Genomic DNA, 6,344 nt, shown 5'->3' with positions numbered 1-6,344 from the left:
GGGGAAACTCTCACATATGGAGAGAGACCTCAAAATGGCTGTTTCTACTAGAGATGATCCAAGTTCAGAATCAGATCAGCAGAAACTACTCCCTCTGCAGGAAGCTATAGAACATAGTAAAAAGGGAGTGCCAATTCAAGTCAGAAAATATAGCCCCTTTAGACCAAGTGACTTGAGCGCATGGAAATCTTTCATCCCTAGTTTTGAGAAAAATCCAAACACTGTAATTTCACAGTTAAGGACTATATTTAATGCATATCAACCCAGTTGGGCTGATGTTACTTGCCTTTTGGAAACTTTACTGTCCCCAACTGAGATTACAGATATTATCTCAGCAGGAAATGCCCTTGTTGCGAAAGGTAAGGCCGATGTGGAATGGCCTCTAAAGGATCCAGAGTGGAATTATAATGATGATAGGGATTTCCAAAGATTAAAAGATGCTAGAGAAACACTTCTGAAGGGAATGGAATCTTGCTCTAGAAAACCGGAAAACTGGCAGAAATTTTTAAGCCTACCTCAGGAGGCTAATGAAAGACCAAACAGATTTTATGATAGACTTTGTGAGGCCGCTAGACAGTACACCAGATTGGATCCAGTAGATTTAAGAGATTCCTATATCGTTCTCAACACATTTGTTTATAATTCACTGCCAGAAATACGCAGATACTTTCTGAAACAATGTCCAGACTGGAGAAATCTCACAGTAGATAGAATTAAGGAACTTGCAAATTATGTCTTTGACTCACGTGAGGAAGATCCAGATCACCCTAAACAGAGCATTCTGGCACCAGCGATTCCTAGTCAGCCATGTGAACATCGGAGCAAGGACACTAAGGTGTGTTGTTACTGTCGTAAGGAGGGGCATGAATTGAGAGAATGTAGGACTTGGAGAAGAAATTCTAATTCTAATTACAGGCGAAATCAAAATAGAAATAGATCTTTTCGGAGGAATACAGAAAGGCAGTACCAGAATAATGGTAACCAAGGTCCCCCTCAGAAGAGGACACAGGAATGATGGTGTCTTGGGGAGGAATGGAACATAGATAATGAAAGCCATATATTCCCAGATCCGGATTTTTTGAATGCACTTGTGCCAGTCCATTCACCTCCCCAGAGTAATGAACCACATGTCACCTTAAAAGTGGGGGAAACTTATTATGATTGTCTGCTAGACACAGGAGCCTCTAAATCAGTATTAGTAAGCAAACCAGATGCTGGGTGTAGACCTGTAGGATTTTTGAATGTAGTGGGAGTCTCAGGAAAGAGCCAGAGAGTGGCAAAATTGAATCCTCGCATGGTATCTATGGGGCCCTTAACAGTAGAACATTCATTTTTACTCATGCCTGATGCCCCTGTAAATTTATTAGGTCGTGATCTCCTTTGCAAGCTTAGAGCAACCATATCTTGTGCTCCAGATGGGGCTGTCTCCTTACAATTGCCAGAGGATACTGTTCATTTATTACCAATTTTACTTACAGAAGCTCAAGGAACAGCAGGGGAGGTATCCAAAATCCCCTCTGACATTCCTGAGTCTTTATGGGCCTCATCCCCTAATGAGGTGGGGCTCCTTAAGTCTGCCATGCCTGTTACCTTTAAAGTTAAGGGGGGACCCCCCCCCCTCCATTCCACAGTATCCATTGTCTAGGGAAGCAATAGAAGGGATCACCCCTATAATTGAGGCTTTGAAAAGCCAGGGTATTATTATTCCATGTCATCACTCTCCATGCAATACTCCCATTTTGCCAGTTAAAAAACCCAAGCCTGGGCCAGATGGTAAACCTGTTTATCGTTTTGTGCAAGATCTTAGAGCGATTAATAATTATGTTATTCCTAGACATTCCATAGTTCCAAACCCGGCTACGATAATTTCATCGATTCCCTATGAATCTACATGTTTCACAGTGGTAGACCTTTGCTCTGCCTTTTTCTCCATACCAGTACATGAGGACTTCCAATATTTATTTGCTTTTACCTGGAAAAATAGACAGTGGACCTGGACTAGACTCCCACAGGGATTTGTAGACAGTCCCACATTATTTTCCCAAATTTTACAGCAGGATCTGGCCTCTATTACTTTAAGGGCTCCATACTAGTACAATATGTTGATGACTTACTTTTGGCCTCTCCTAATGCTGAAATTTGTCAGGAAGATAGCCGTCACTTACTGCTGGAGCTGCACAAGAGAGGACACAAGGTTTCCAAGACAAAGGTACAATGGTGTTTGCCCCAGGTAGAATATTTAGGATTTATTTTGGCTGCTGGAACTCGCTCTGTCTCTTCTAAGCGAGTCCAGGCCATTCAACAACTCTCTGCCCCCACTACTAAGAGGCAGTTGAGAGCCATTCTGGGAGCAGCTGGGTACTGTAGACAATGGATACCCTCTTTTGGTGAAATTACTAAACCCCTCATAGCTCTTACAAAAAGTTCTGTTCCAGACATTTTACAGTTGGATCCCAGCATCTCTCAGCCATAAAAGAATTAAAACGGGCCTTGTTATCAGCACCTGCCCTAGGACTGCCAGATTATAGTAAGCCTTTCACTCTCTTTGTGCATGAACAAAGGGGGGTGGCTTCTGGAGTCCTGACTCAGTCACTGGGGCCTAACCAACGTCCTATAGCCTACTATTCAATTCAGCTGGACCCTGTAGCGGCTGGAGCGCCACCTTGCCTTAGAGCAGTGGCGGCCACAGCGCTTTTGGTAGAAAAAGCCTCTGATTTGGTCCTAGGTAACCCTCTAACTGTGCAATGCCCTCACGAAGTGGAGGCTCTCTTACTACGTCACAGGACACAAGCCTTTTCAGATCAAAGGCTGGCTAAGTATGAAATAACCCTGTTAGGTAATGAGAATATCACTTTAAAACGCTGCACAGTTCTTAATCCAGCAACACTACTCCCTAACTTACCATTCTCGGGGGAACGTTACATGACTGTGCTTCTTTAGTTGATATGGCTGAAAAACCCCGTGACGATCTTTTTGATACACCTTTAGAAAATCTGATCTTGTCCTCTATACAGATGGTTCCTCATTTATGAGAGAGGGAACCCGTTTTACTGGAGCTGCTGTAGTTTCTGATTATGACACCCTCTGGGCAGCTTCTCTGCCTTCCCATTTAGTGCACAGGCTGCTGAACTTGTGGCTCTTACACAGGCCCTGTAATATAGCTAAAGATAAGAGTGCCACCATTTTTACTGACTCGAAATATGGCTTTGGCATATGCCACTTTATTGGTATGATTTGGCGTCAACGAGGCTTTCTAACATCCTCGGGCAAGGCTATTGCCAATGGGGACCTTATCAAGGACCTCTTAGATGCCCTAAAACTGCCTTCTTCCCTAGCCGTTGTACATTGCCCTGCCCACACAGGGAATAGTGATCCTGTTTCAAAGGGAAATGCACGAGCCGATTCTGCAGCCAAGCTTGCTGCATTAGAAGCTCCTGAACATGTATTTAACCTTTCACCTTCTGAGGATATTCCTTCTAACCTAACCTATGACGATTCTGAGTAGAAAAGTGGAAAAAGAATTTAAGGCGAAACAGATCAATGGCATCTGGGTGTCTCCGGAAGGTAAGCATTTCTTCCCCGGAAATTCTACCATCAGGTATGCCTCTCTGTTCACAGAAAGGCCATTTAGGTACACAAGGCATTGTAGACTCTATTAAGAGAACCTGGATAGCACCAGGTGTGACTAATACGCATCTCGAATCTGCTTGGGCTGCTCCACATGTCAGTCTTATAATCAGTATGCTTTTAAGGCCAAAGCTTATGGAGGGCGTCCTCTAGCATATACACCTTTTGAGCACTTACAAATTGATTATATTACTATGCCAAAAGCAGGACATTATAAATTTTGCCTTGTTATAGTTGATCAGCTCACTCGGTGGGTAGAGGCCTTTCCCAGCCCCCGAGCCACAGCTGCCTTTGTTGCCAAAATTCTTCTTAAAGAGATAGTACCTCGTTTTGGCCCACCAGCCCGCATCGATTCTGACAAAGGCACACATTTCACTGATTCGATTTTATCCCAAATTACTCTTTCTGGGAGTGACTCCAAAATTCCACCCTCCTATCCAAGCTAACACTTTTTTCCCCAGTTTATACATCACTGGTGGGAGGTGTTACTTCTGTTGCCCTCTATACAGGAATTACAGACCAGGCTACGTGAACTCCATGAGGCAGGAGCTGTGGTCCAGGCAGGACCATTAGACTTTTCATTGCATAACTTCAACCCAGGAGATAAAATATATGTAAAGAATTTTCAGAGAACCAGTGGAACCCAACCTGCCTGGGAAGGACCTTTTCAGGTATTATTGACAACTCCTACTGCCATTAAAATTGGTGAAAAAGACTCATGGATTCATTGCTCTCATGTAAAGCCTGCACCATTCATAGGTGAAGAGATTATCAGATAGACCTGAGGTAGATGCTAAAGAGCTAAAAACCCTAACGATAGCAACTGTTAAAGAGCAAAGAGAGTTCAGAGGAAATAGGCAGTTCCCATTTGATAATCCCACTGATCAGTTAAATGCTTTGGGACTCAGTCTTCGTAAAGTATCAGGAGACAGAAATTGCCTTTTTAGGGCTTTAGCAGACCAGCTAGAAGGTCACTGTAGAAATCATCTCAGACACAGACAAGAAGCTGCTTCTTATATGATTAACCATAGACAAGAGTTTGAGTCTTTTATAGTAAATGACTCCCCTTTTGAAGAATATGTTGATGAATTAAAGAAATTTGGAAAGTGGGGGAGGAAATGCTACAATTGTAGCATTTGCTAAGCAGCATCAGCTGAATGTTGTGGTTCATCAATTAAATCAGCCTTTTTTGAAAATCAGTGGCACAGACAAAACTGATGCTAGAGAACTCCACATTTTCTACCATAAAGAACATTATGATAGCATTAGAAAAATTAATGACAATTCAGAAACCCCTGCCACTTTGACATGCACAGAATTGGAGAACCAGTTGAAACAATGTGGCATACCCCAAATTCTGACTGCTTAAATACTTAACCTTAACAAGCTTTTCCTTCTGCAGGTAAACTGTTTTTTTTGTTTGTTTGTTTTTTGAACCATGAGTTTAATGAGTCTGTTTATGGTATTATGTTTAAAACCTATTGCTTGATTTATCAATGGACATATTGAATATTGACTCATTTCTTTTTGATGAAATTGTTATCACTTTAAGTATCTGTTACTGTCATATTAGATAGAGAATTCATGTATAAGATAATGTGTTTACTTGCTAAAAGATTATGTAATAATGTCTAATATTATCAGTCATTTACATTCATATATCATTTACATGTCATTGTGACTATGTACATTGTGGGTATGGTTTGGAATTATTGTATATATACAAGTACATCATCAGTTATGCAGCATAACATGCATTTTACCATCATACTGTCTTTGGTGAAATTAATATGAGATTTATGAATTATGGAACTTATCATCTCAGAGACTAACTGCTCTTACAATGAGTTTAATTATAGGCCCTGTAGAGAATATATGTACAACAGGAGGAGAGACAGGTACATGTAAGTCTATGGTTTGCTTATGATGGCAACTATATAGACCCACAATTGCTGGACACAGTCCAGTTTCTTCCTCTCTCCTTCTAAAAGTTTTCTTTTTCTTTCACTAAGTCTGATGGCATAGTCAGAATCCATCCACCTATGGCCTACTGGATGTCTCGAAACCATGAGATGTGGTATGATAACCTTTCCATAACATTTTCAGGTGACATAACACGTTACTAAATTTGGCTTTGATCCAGACACATGGTGGTAAGAAGTGTTATAGATTGCATAACTACCTCAACTCTCTATTATATAAAGGAGGGAATGTAATGGAATGTACTAAATTTGATCATTGACAAAGCTATGCTAAGGTTTAGTAAAAATCCAGCAATTCAGTTAAAGAAGAAGAATCCAGCTTTCCAGACCAGAATCCAGCTTCCTCCTGATGACATCTTACCACTCCAAGAAGACAAGAGAACTGAGAAAAGACTTCCAAAGACTTAATTATTTTTTACTGTTTCATCAAGGAACACCTGTTCCTAGAAGAAACAAAGGGGGGAATGTGATGAAATAATGGGATTTAGCAGATACTCAAAGACCCACCTGGAGATTAATCAAGGACTGATTAAATCAAGTGAGAGTGATTGACTGCTGATTAAGCCTACTTCAAGTTAATTGGATTGTATCAAGTTAATTGGATTGTGATCATACCTGGCTATCCCTTAAGAAGGTGTAATTCTCAGAAACTAGACTGTGAACTCAACTTGAGACACCTTCACAAGACAATGGATTTGGATGATGCCAACCAATAACCTTGAAGCAGTGTGTAAG

Source organism: Dromiciops gliroides, chromosome 3 (assembly GCF_019393635.1).
Source record: "Dromiciops gliroides isolate mDroGli1 chromosome 3, mDroGli1.pri, whole genome shotgun sequence".
Taxonomy (NCBI): domain Eukaryota; kingdom Metazoa; phylum Chordata; class Mammalia; order Microbiotheria; family Microbiotheriidae; genus Dromiciops; species Dromiciops gliroides.
Note: the sequence above shows the minus strand (reverse complement) of the source record.